The 13,250-nt window shown below is 35.2% G+C and overlaps 1 protein-coding gene across 3 annotated transcripts in view; it reads left to right on the top strand.

Annotated features, from left to right (window-relative positions):
• LOC108971829 (protein FAM13A) overlaps positions 1-13,250 on the top strand; it is an 88,969-nt gene that overhangs the window by 24,851 nt on the left and 50,868 nt on the right. Inside the window, exons 1-2 of one of the 3 annotated variants that reach the window (XM_018938136.1) lie at positions 1,113-1,271; positions 10,229-10,700. The gene's annotated coding sequence lies outside the window, so the exon portion shown is untranslated. Of the gene's footprint in view, positions 1-1,112; positions 1,272-10,228; positions 10,701-12,752; positions 12,949-13,250 lie in introns of those variants that run through there. The other 2 variants (XM_018938135.1, XM_018938137.1) reach the window with 2 other exon arrangements.

Genomic DNA, 13,250 nt, shown 5'->3' with positions numbered 1-13,250 from the left:
TTTAATAATTTTATTAATTTTTAATCTTATTTATGCGTACTTAATTCAAAATTGTAACCTGCTGGGACGTCAGTGCGTATGCGGCTGCATAACACTTGCATACACAAATGTTACTCATACGGCCTGTGGCCTTAAGAGCAGTGGTTCAGAACCTTAAAGTTGACATCAAACATATTAATGTTAAATTATGCCACAAATGACGCCTTAATTTTTGCCACAATAGTTTAAGGTAATACACACACATATGTACGTAAATACGCAAATACAAATGCATATATGTAAGTACCTACATTTATTTGAATTTTGCTCTTCCTCCCACTCACTTACCTTCACAAACTACAATTGTAGCTGCATTCACACCTTCAAACGCATAGTTACTCTCAATTTCTCTCCGTCCTTTTTGTGCTCACGCTCTCGTCATTCRCTTGTTTCGGTATCCTGACCTAACCTTTTAGCGTTGCATTTTAGCCAGAAAATTACGTCGCAATTTCACGACATGTATATAGAAATGGAGAACCGAAAGCTGTCTTCGTTTCCTGTCCAATGAATTTTGCCTTTCTGCTGACTTTTTAAAATCGGCTGTTGTCCTTGCGTAGCAGTCAGTTCACAGGCAACGTTTCGAGTGTAAAGTACAGCGGACCATAAACTCAACTAATYGTTGGTGAGCAGTTGAAGCACGTAAAGGACCTAAAATACAAGAAAAAAAAGAACACAAAATTCATTCATATCAGCAAAGCTTGGCTGCAGTTGTTGTAGTTGGCATTAGWATCACAACAGCAACAACAGCTTCAAGAGCTTAAGCAGAGCAACAGACCATTCTCTACTCATATGTAGYAGTTCTGCATTGAAATAAGAAATCAGAAAAAAACAAAAATTACAACAACTACAATACAATAACAACGAGAGTGCACTACCGTCACCTTCACTGTGCCAAGTCATCTCAACCCTCAACCGGCTGGTCGAACACCTTCACCGCCGCAACCCCAGCCAACCTTCAGGCATCGGCTGCAACCACCACAATTGCAACAACAACAATAATTGCAATAGCAACAGCAGCTGCTGCAGCGCATTTCRCAATTCGTTCTCAGTTGATGTTGGTCGCTTGTATGGCGCAGTTAGTGGCTATCCGACTCTTCCTCACTCTGACACAAACGCCGTCCGAGTGTCGGACAAGTGCAAAGTGCGAAGTGCTTTCCAACGCTCGTCCAAGCACTTATTGAAGGCGCTAACGCTCTAATTTATTTGCGTTCTTGCGTGCGTGCATTTTYTAGGTGAGTAGCACTTGAATTTGCAATTAAAATTGTGTGAAGAAACAAAGAAAAAAAGTCGGTGTACTTTAAGTTTGTTCGTGTAATTAGTGAATTTTCAMTGAGCAGTGCGTACTTGCGACCATAAACGAGTATGCTTGCGTGACAGTGCTTGAATGAAAATTTTAGTTTTCACATTTCGGCTTCTCACTTTTTCGTATAAATTTCATTAATGAGTTCAAACAAAAAGTGAGGATTTAATATGAGTAATTTCCTGTAATTTTAGGTACTGGAGGTGAGGTTGTAATATGGGTAAAAAAATTCTGCTTGCGTGCATACTCTGTASAGGCAATAAAATTTGTACATCTTTCTGCAGGGTGAAATATTTTTGTTTGGAAAACTTTTTTGTTTCAAAAGTTATCTTTACAAAAATCGGCAAAGAATTTGCTGAAGCCAACGCTACAATCTCTGGACAAATAGTTCAGATCGGACTACTGTAACATAGAGCTGCCTTACAAAACTGACTGACAAAAATCAAGTCCTTGTATGAAAAACTTTTTTATTTGAAGAGCGAAATTTGATATGCTCTATTGTCAAAGCCAACGATGCAATTTCCGAACAAATTTTYTACATCGAACTACTATAGCAGATAGCTGTCCTACGAACTAGTCGGTCCAACTTAAGTCTTTGTCAGGAAAACTTTTTTATTTAGCAATCTACGAACATATTTTTCAGATTGGACAACTAAAGCATATAGCTGCTATATAAACTTACGATGAAAATCAAAGTATATATATTTTTATATCTTTTATATAAAAAATGCWCCTGTGAAGGGTATTCATTCAATATTGATTTATCACAAAATAACTACATTCTTTTCAGTATGAAGAAATGATGACGAAGGTGTATTCTAATAATTTTTTAAATGGAAAAAAGGTCCCGCAATGCACTTACTAAAATATTAAATATTGTGACAATTTCAAGCCTTAGGTTTGGTTTCAGAAATGTCAATTTACTATAAGCTTTAAGCGTTTATTCTAAATATTTAGTAAGTAATTTATTAAACTTATTAAAAGAAAATAGCAACAACTTTTTTTCAAACTCAATACTAAATTTTATATTCAGCAAATAGTTTTCCTTCTCTCCTATTTATTTGCCATCCTTATCCAATCCGCAATCTTCACAATAGCTGCACAGCATTTTACAAATATTTAAACGTGATAATGCCCCACCCACAGTGCATCGTAACCGTAGTGTATTTGCCGTTTTATTGGAATACTTTCAGTCCTAAAAACACTTGAACAACTTCTAAGCTATTTATAAGTTCATGTACTTACGTGCTTCTATGCATATTCTCGTTTTATCTGCACATTCTTCTATTTTTCTTCAACTATTTTTCTATTTATTTTCAACTATTTTCACTTGTGAATTGCATTTAGTTCCCATTCTACCGCTAGCAGTTCAAATAACGCTGCTATTATTTATACATTTGTCCCTTCTGTTGTACTCGTACTTTTCTTTATTCAATTTCGGTTTTACCGCACTCTCGTTCARGGTTTTCGCACAGGTGACAAATATATTAATTCAAACAAGCGCTCTTGCCTTGCACMGACATGCCCACAAATGCATGCAGTTATGAATATGTATAGTCTTCGCTTTGATCTTTGCAAAATTCCTAARAATATGCGCATAAAATCATACAATGCAAAATCATTCACAATACAATGTAAATAAATACTTAAAGTGGTAATGAGTGTGCTAATAAATCGCAAATGCTACACTCAARGGAATAGAAAATATTTTTGTGAAAATTATTTATTTTTGTTTTGGCCAACTAAGCTAGCGATTAAAATATTGCAAAGGAATTTTTTTGATGATTTTGGCGGTGCTACACTTGCTTCTGGCATAAACAACGGTGTTCACCGGGTCGTATGAGTAACCCATTTACTTGACAGCCTACAACGCGACTCAAAAAAWTTTTTTATTTGCGAAAAAAATGTGATTTAAACATTCTTCAGCTCTTTTAAATGTTATATAAGCAATTRTAGTTAACATTTGTTTAGCAAAAATCGGCTTGTAATTTTGTAAGAGTGTTTGTAATGAAGCATATATCTTAATATGTAAATTTTTTTGCAAATATAACACATTGTACGCTATTTTCATACTGTACTTAAAAGTTTTTTAAATTTTGTTTAATGTTTTACCAGGGTGGGTCAAAAAATTTCGCTGTAGTTAACCTTCTTAATCACTACTTGTTCACAAAAATGATTTTAATATAGAAAATATTAACTAATAAAATTTTTAATTTCTTCAAAATTTTTTTTCCAAATATGTATGTGGTAACACTATTAAAAAATATTTCTTTAACGATATTTTTTCTAAATATATTCTGTTTAGCGCATATAAATTTACAAAAATATTTTAAATTTTGTTAATTATTTCACTAGGGTGGCAACTTTGTTGTGAAAAAAATCGCTGTTTCTTAATCACTACGAGTATTAGTTCGCAAAAAGGATTGTTAAACTGTATAGAATATAAAAATAAATTTAAAAAATTTAATAAATTGAGAAATAAAAGTTTTTCTTTTCTCGAATACATTTTTTGTTAGAAATATAGTATATGGTAACACTACTCAAAAATATTTCTATAAGAATATTTGTTGCAAATWTATTTTATTTTGCATTATTAGCATACAAGTCTAATAAAATATTTTAAATTTTGTTACTTTTCTCACAAGGGTGGCAACCCTCTTCAAAAGATTTTCGCGGTAGTTAACTTTCTGAATCACACTCATTCACAAAAAGCATTGTTACATAGCAAATATATACAAACTAAATTTTTGTTATTGTTTTTCAGTACAAACATTATTTTCCCCTAGTTGTAAGTTTGAAAATATACGGCAACGTTACTGAAAAAATTTATGCAATAATATTTTTCTGTAAATATAATTCACTATACACCATTAGCTTTTGGAAAATACAATAATTTCCATTTTCATAACTTTTTCATCAATGTGGCAACTCTGTGAAAAATTTAATGGAATGAAAATGGTAAAAAGYGGTCGACCAAAGTGGTACATATTTCAACTGTTATTCGCAGTTACTAATGGTACTGCAAGCGTCCGTTGTACGGATATACATATATTCACGCCTTACAATGCAGTAAAGACCTACACAATCCATCGTAGCTTGCGCCCATTTCGCTGACGCCCTTAAGCGGGTTTTCGCATAGATTAAACGAGGAAAAGGGCAGCAACTACAACTTTTGTAGAAGCGAAGGTATTTCTATTTAATTTAGAGCATTTTCTTTATTTTTGTATTTCATTCGTACGAATTTGTGTCAGTGTCATATGACGGTACTTTTGCGGACTATGACAAACCATAAAAAGGACGAAGAATTCAATCAGCGACGCTGTTTCTTGCCTGTGGTTATACTATAGTTTCTACTTAAGTGCAGTTTGTGTTATTGTTCTCAGAACAAAAAAGTAAATAGAAGAGACACGAAAAGAAAGAGCAATTGTAGCAAAAAGACAAGGCTTAGTTTGAGCATGTCGACAAATGCCTTTGTCTGTGCACATATTTTTAGCCCATACTTATAAGTCGAGTGTCTGTAAATCGATAGTTATGATAAGTCATGGCCGAGCGGAGCAGTCATGTTTCCACCTCTGGGTAATAACAGATGTGCTAGTCAATTGGGACAGAGCTCAATCGCATGCGATGAGCTTGCTCAGCAAGTGTTACCTAATAAACATACATACATGTTTATTCGCTAAAAAATTTAGCTATTTGATATTTTTTTTAAATAGTCCGCCTAGTTAGCGGCAAACTCGAGTTTATTGTTTGTTTTTTTTTTTTGTTCAGCATTAAACACTATTCATAATTGTTAACATAACATTAAACACGAGTTTATTGGTCATTATTTTATTGTTTAATATTAAATGTTACTCGTAAACACCAAGTTTGTCATCAAAAAATAAACACTACTTGTAAATGCTGAGTTAGTGTTCCACGATAAACTCGAGTTTATTGGAAGTTTTAGTGTTTAATGTTAAACACCACTCATAAACCCCAAGTTTGCCATCAAAAAATAAACATTACTTCTAAATTGTGGAACACTAACTCAGGTGTTCCACAATAAACTCAAGTTTATTGGTAATTTTAGCGTTTAACATTAAACACCTCTAACATCAACAAAGTTTATCGTCAAAAAATAAATCTGTGCAAATAATTAATAATTCAACGTATATTTATCTCTCGAACATATTCTAAACAAATTTTCGAAAAGCATGTGCCAACTGTCTCATCATTATATAACATCATTTATTTTGACACTTGCTCAGTCTAGTAGACTGACCACCTGATGTGTTTCAAATAGAYATTCTAATAGATTTTTCACACGTCGCGACGGAACCTTGAGGCACCCGTCGTCATCTGTTATTAGGAAAAGTACTGAGCGCAAGAATGCTGTGCATTAAATATCATATTTGAAAGCTTTAAATAATTTCTTTTTAGATTCTTCACATGCAACTGTCATATAACAGTTTATTATTAAAATTTATGACAGAAATGATTTTATTGCCTTGCATTGCTCAAGACGCGCAGTTTTCATTTAGCATATATGTAACTGTAAATGTGTATGCGGTCGGTTGTACTGTGGTCGTACTTCAGCACTTGCCTACGGCCATATTTCCATTTCTCTACAAATCAGTGCAATAATTTCATTTATACTCGTTCACCAACCCGCTATATGCTGTCAATGAATTAACCAAGTGAAAGCTGACTGAAAGCACTGGCGTGTCGCACATAAATATGGTGGTGGATGGCAGTTCCTAGCGTGCAGTGTGTCAGTGTGGTTGACGGCAACCGAATCCTTTCTCGACATTGCACTGCTGATCTAGAGAGGAAATCAAGCGTCAATTTCATAGCGTGGCGCTTTGTTATTGCTTGGCACTTGGGGCTGTGGMTGAGTCAGTTGGCACTTCAGACTTGGTGCAGCTTTATAAGCGAATATTTATAGTTATGCATGTGCTGCCATTTCCATATATGTACATATATGTATGTATGTATGTGTATTTGCACTAAAGTAGTTTCATACGCTCTGTCAACACACGCTGGCAGCTGCAACAGTTGTTTTTGACACAGAAATTTTCATCACTGCCACACAAATGTACGCCATTGTTGTTGGTCATTGTTAGTATTTATGCGCACAAATGTTATCAGCCATGCAACTTTGTTTGAAAGAAGAGAGAGAGAGAGTTGAGAGGATTATTTTAAAAAATCTTTAAAGCAGTCTAATGTGAAACTCCATAGACCTATAACTATACCAAATAATAAGGTTATGAGATTCTACGAGTCCGTATCAAATACTCCCGCTAAGTTATAGCGTTGTCTTTATGACTTCATCACGTGTTAGCTTCAATAGAACCTCCTGAACTATTGAGATGCTAGCCTTACTGAGGACACAGAGCGCGCTGAATCTTTTGAGATGGACCTTTGGACAAAGTCAAATGCGCAAGACCCATTCGGAATGAAGAATCTCTAACTCTTTAACCAGCCTTGAATGTACGACAATGACATARTAATGCGAATTATGAGAGAGCATCTCTGAGAGTATTCGAAGCAGTACCTGCCGGGGGAAACAGAGGAAGTTTTAAGATCTCCACTCCATTGGAAAGACCAGGGAGAGAAGGATCTGAATACACTTGGARTCTCCAATTGGCGCAAAACAGCGAAAAGAAAGAACGTCTGAAAGATATGGAACATAATCTGCCAAAATAACTTTCTCTTATTGTTTGAGCCAGTAGTAAAATATACGATTTTTTCTATAATGGCAATAGTGGCCATAGATTTTGCCGCCAATGAAGCACTTCACCAAAGGACATTGCATTCTTTGCTTATTCAAAGTTCGAAATCAATTTTGCTTCCATTCAACTCCCTCTCAAAGCAACGCTGATGTTAAATGTTTAAAATTTATCGCAYTCAATCTCGAAAATATATTTCAATATTACAGTTCAAATCCGATTAAGGATCATCAGACTCCATTCGATTATGTGTTATTCTTCGACCAAACCATCTAACCACCCATTGCTATTTCGGAAACTGATTCGTTCACCMTTTAATCCGACAAATATTTCGATAAATTTCGATAAAATGAAAAGTTAAAAATTAGTCAGCTCGCGTCAGTGCGCCAATTTTCGCTCATGCTGCCTGCCATAAGTCAGTTCATCCAAACCAACACAATTRCATAAATACAATATGTACTGTTATAAGTATGTACAGGCTCTTGAAAATAGTGTAAAATTGATGCCAATTGACATTAATTATGAGGAACTGAGTGAGCCGAGTTAATAAACGTCCGCCAGTTGTGTAACCGAGTAAACGACCGCTGAGCTGGACATTGCCCATCAATTGTTTCTAAATGTAGGTGCGCCTGTGAGTGGTGTGTGCATGGKATAGGCGGCTCTATGATTATTGACTTGTATTTCAAAGCATCTTTATTGCCGGCATTTCACTTCATATTGCTCAATTGCGTATTTATTTTGCTTTGATTTTTCCCCGTCCACACGTTCTCCTTGTGCAGTTGTTTGCTCAGCGTTGGTATCCAATTTCTTCGCTGCCATGAAGCAAGTTGAACTCACGTGCCTGTTACACATTAGGTTGAATATACTTTGCTCCGGGTATATTTGTAGTATATACTGAGCTTTGTTACACATTCTTATTAATTGTGTGTTGTTTTCCTTTTATGGCTTGATGAATATGCAAGCGATAAATAAATAGAATATCACTTTGAACAATTGCTTTGTCGGTAAGACGATATCTCAGAACAGACTCGTCAATTATTTAGAACTAGTATGAGTCTCCATATATAATATTACTTTGACAGTGGAGTTTGCTTAACTAAACTTATATAGATAAAATTTGATAATTTAAAGATAAGTTGATGGAAGTGATTAAACTGAGTAGTGTAGCTGCTTAGTTAGGAGCCTGTAACTCAAAAAACTTCAATGTAAAATTTTAGTATGTTATTTTTYAAGGTATAGCCTATTAAAATACGAAGAAATCTAAATTTTTTTAATTTCTCTCTAAGTGTGCACCATTAATTTTATTTTTAGATGATGTACTACTCAATTCATCATGTAAAAATCAATTTCAGAAAATTTTGTCAGCCTTAATTTCTTGCTCATGACTTTTTCCAGAGTTCAGTTGTAGTMATTTCTGGCTAAGCGAATGTAAAAGACTGACGTATATTTTCTGCTTATCCCAACAACATTAAATACATTTGTATTTATTTATATATGGCTTTACAATTGAAATATTATTAACTTGTATGCGAAATTCAATTCACATTATTTTCATTTGTTTGGTCTCTCGTGCGGTTCTCGAATGTTCTAGTCTGGTATACAAAGAAATATAAAAGCTTGAAMTTTGAATTTAAACGAAATAAAATTGAACGTGAGAGGTGGTGTTTATATGATTCGATTGTTTATATATATATATTGAGTCATCAATAAATATAAATTGAACCATCAATTTTTTCAAGTTTTCAATAAATAAAATTATCGAATAGAGTTGTTGTCAAATTTTATACTTCTAACCAAATTTCGTGTGCTGAATCGTTGCCAATATTATAAAAGGCTTACAGTGATTCAGTTTTATCAAAGATACACTCCTCCGAGTGGTCCAAAGCCTTCAAAGGCGGTCGAGAGCTCGTTGCAGACATGCTTCGTTCTGTAGAGATGTTCGACCTCTTCAACTGATGAAAATATTAAAAAAGCATATGGCATCGTTAGGCAAGTTAGACAAGTGTTAGAGAGATGGTAAGACAGCTCGACATCTCTCGCGAGTCCGTTCGATGTCGATGTAGATTCCGATAACATGTTCATGGAGAGTATTACCACTGCTGATGAGACATGGGTTTATAAGTTTGACATACAAACAAGTCAACAATCATAGAAAAGGAAAAAAAAACGAGCCGAAACCAAAAAGCTATGCCAAAACCGCTCAAATTTCAAGAGGATGCTTATTGTGTTTTCGATATTCGCAGTTTGTTGTTCATGAATTTGTTCCGGGGGGACAGACAGTCGATAGGGAGGCCGTATAGAGACGTTTTCGTGAGAACCTCCATCACAAGTGGCCGTAATTGTGGAAGAAGAACTCATGGAGCCCGTTTTCAGCTCGAATAGATAAAACAAAATTCGTTGAAGGGGCTGAAGGCCATCTTCAAAAAGTTGTTATGAAAAATGTTTCGAGGGCAGAAAAATTCGTTAGCATAAGTGTATTACATCTSGTGGGGATTACTTTGAARGYGACAAAATAAATATTGATGAATAATTAAGTATTTTGCGTTTTATTTATGTACAATTATTGAGACCCGCCCGACTGATTTGAACCTAAGTCGGTATGTGACATTCTTCCTATGTAACACAATATTTAAATTCCACTGGATTCTTTCACTTTCATGTGTACAAATCATGAAGCAATCAATATAACCGGACAAAACTTTGCACAAATAATTTTTTTGAAGTATGCCACCTTATGACCAAAAATTGTTCGGTTAAGCCCGAACTTAGCTCTTACTTATTTGCTATAGTTTTTTATAGCAGCTATTGAAATTCCTTTGCTTTCTGTACAAATATACGCCCATACTAAATACATACATATGTATAAGCGCACTATATTTTACGCGAATCTGAAATATGATATTGTCGTATAAATAAATTGCTTGCAATTGACACTGGCAAGTGCACAAATAAAGATGGTTTTATTAACTCACCGAGAGTGGAATTGTTCYGGCGADACGCTTTGTATATTTTCAATGTATATACTTGTACATATGAACGTATTTACAAATACCGAAGAATAATAAAAAATAAACATTATCGAAGTCTGATTTGTTTACCTTATTTGTTATATAATTATTGGAATTGCTTGAAATTTCCGAAACAATAAATTTTATTGTCTTTRTTTTTTATTTTATTGCAGCTACGTGTAGAGGAAAATATAGCAAGGCGTCATCAAAAAAGCCGTAAACTCATAAAAATTGTGAAATCACAACAAAAGAAAGTAAAGACGAACGAAAATCGGCGATAAAGCAAATTTTTAGTGAAATCAACAATTAAACGATTAAGCAGGAAAACGAAATAACATAAAAAGATTTTCAGCGATTTATTACMAAAAAAAAAAAAAAACGAAAATAAATAAAAGTCGTCATCAGTATACTCAACTACAACGCGAGTATTTCGGTTGACGCAAATTCGCTGCGTCAGCTAGCCGGCAATTCACGTATTTCTCATGCAAGTCTCGCATTGCATTTCGGTCCTGCAACACACCCATCGAACGGACCAATCAGCTTTACCAATAGCTTGTGGCATAACGGTGCAAGAGCAGCATAAAACAACGCGAGCTCCAGGGAGAGTTAGAGAGCACATGTTGTAGAGCAAAAGGTATCAACGTGGTAAGTAACGAAATTGATTTCGACACTATAACCCCGTTCATAGAACATTCTAGAAATTTACGGCACAAATTAAAAAAAAAAAATATGTATGCACATAACATAGCCATACAAAAAGCAACAAACGGCCTTGCAACATAACGGGGACACGCATAAAATTGCTCAGTAAAGCACGCGCAAAGACACTGAGAGCATAGCTGACACAAGTGAGCATAAGAGAGCGCTTACTTTAATTGAATAGCTTGGTGAAAGGGAGTGTGCTCATGTCGAGGAGGTGTTTATGTTGTTGCTCACACCCATTTACAAACATACATAGGTAGTGGTTGTTTGTAGCGATTTTGTTGTTCCACAGCTTGTACATTCATAACTTCACTGAAGTGGCGAGATCCCTACAACAACTCATTCATAGCATATCGATGTATGTATTAACTATGTGGCACTCAGGAGTATCTATGTCTGTTTGCATATATTTGGAAATTTTCCATTGCTTTTTTGAGGGAGTGGTATGAGCGTGGAGAGCATGGCACGCTTACTCATCGCTTTACGCGCGCTAAAACAAAAAGAAAACATATGTAGCATAGCAGCATAAACTCCAATAGTAACTGCACTAATGTTCAGTTTAGTGTTGCCACATCAAATAACTGTGTATACCGGCCTATTTTTATATAGTTCCTCAGTTTTTGAGATATCGATCTGTAAATGTCGTTTTTTTTCTCAAGAAGCTGCTCATTTGTCGGAATCGCCAATATCAGAATATAGGAGGAGTTAAATTTTTCATTCTTCTTGTCATTTTTGATAGATCTTCCAAGTCTATTTCTTTTTATTTGTTCCGAACATTCTTAAATTACTTTCGTCTTGCCGAAAATATACTCAGAAGGTTTGAAATCGTTGACAGATGTACAAGTATGATAGTTACATCGTTTAGTATAATTTTAAAGTTCTAGGAATAACCCTTAAAGTTTCTCTAGATATTTCTAAAGTCACGGAAGAATGATAAATGGATGTCATTTAATTCGCGAAATATAATTATAAAGGATTTGATGATTCATAAGTTACTATACACTTTCATTGGATATGGTGTTTTCATCATATAAATCCGCGTTGGACAAAATTTGCATGAACCATTGGCGTACCATGTTATCGATTCTAAAAATAACCGAAATAATTTATTAAAAGTCTATTTATAAACCACCCTGCAAGCCAAAAAAACATTGGTTATTTCTTAAATATCCCTACAATAGATTTCTGTAAAAGTTTTCATAAGATTCTTAAGGTCAACTCAATAAATCTAACCGAAACTCTGAGAGTTGTACAATGTACACTCTCCTTCAAAGTAATCCCCAATACACATATGCCAACGATTTTTTCAGTCTTCGAAACACTTTTCATAATACTCTTTGAGATCACCTGCARTTCCTTCATCGAATTTTGTTTCATCTCTTATCGAGTGAAAACGTTCAGTTTTGGGAACGAGAAAAAATCACACGGAGCCAAATCTGGTGAAAACTGTGGTTGAACAATGGTACTCATTGCGTTTTTTGAGATAAATTCTTGACAGATACCGCACTTATTTGACCTAGTAATTAAAGGCAGTTCTACCAACTTTTTCCATAGTCAAAAAATCGGCCTTTTTCTTTTGKACTTTCGTCAATACGGTAACAATCTGACATCATGCACATGTCGCTGAAAATCACGAACCACCAACGAACGCGAGTAGTAGAGCGCAAAACGGCAACGTGCAAAACGTGAGAGAAACGTGAGTAAACAACTTAGAGAAGTAGCGCTACGCTAACAGCCGGCTGTGCAGTCAAGCGACCCCACAGGGCCATTGTACAGCATTTACAYGCTGCCGCCATCATCGCCCAACAAACCGAGCAGCATAGCCACCTCTTCTTACAACAAATTTGCTTGTTGATGAGACTTTGGTCTCTGGGCTGCGCTTGGTTGATTGGTTGGCGCGCTCCCACGTTGCCGCTCGCTTTGCTTTCGATTACTCGTGTCAGCGGCAGATAGAAATTGCGTCTTTCGCATGACACAACGTGAATCGGACGGCGACTGCACGCGTGGTGTAACAAATAGTGCTCTAGTAGTGAATATAGCATATTTTACAATTGTGTGTTCATTTTTTTTCTGGTTTAACTAATTGAAGCAGAAAGCCGCAGTGCACACAAACACAAATACATACATACACATATCAACTAACGTGTGTATTCCAACATACATACATACATGTGGCCAACTTGTGCTCGCGGTAAGTGTGCGGAGGGCGGAGAAGAGATAATAAGTGTAACCAGTACTTTGAAGAGTTCACAGGCGTGGGTGGGGGCCCTGCTAATTTTAGTCTTAACAAATTTAGTTTTAGCAATATATTTATAAATGAAAGTGTGGACAAAACTTGCAACTGGCGGCTAGAAATACTTTGTGAAACCCGAAAAGACAGTAGGCAAAGTTTGCGGCGAAATCGCTCATTGGACACAGCGCGCTTTATTGATTTTTGACTATAGTGAGAAGATGAGAAAAATTATTTTTGTAAATCTTATTACAGATTTTAAG

This window comes from Bactrocera latifrons, unplaced genomic scaffold, assembly GCF_001853355.1.
Source record: "Bactrocera latifrons isolate USDA-ARS-PBARC rearing strain unplaced genomic scaffold, ASM185335v1 scaffold_36, whole genome shotgun sequence".
NCBI lineage: Eukaryota > Metazoa > Arthropoda > Insecta > Diptera > Tephritidae > Bactrocera > Bactrocera latifrons.
This window is presented reverse-complemented; position numbering and strand designations above follow the sequence as displayed.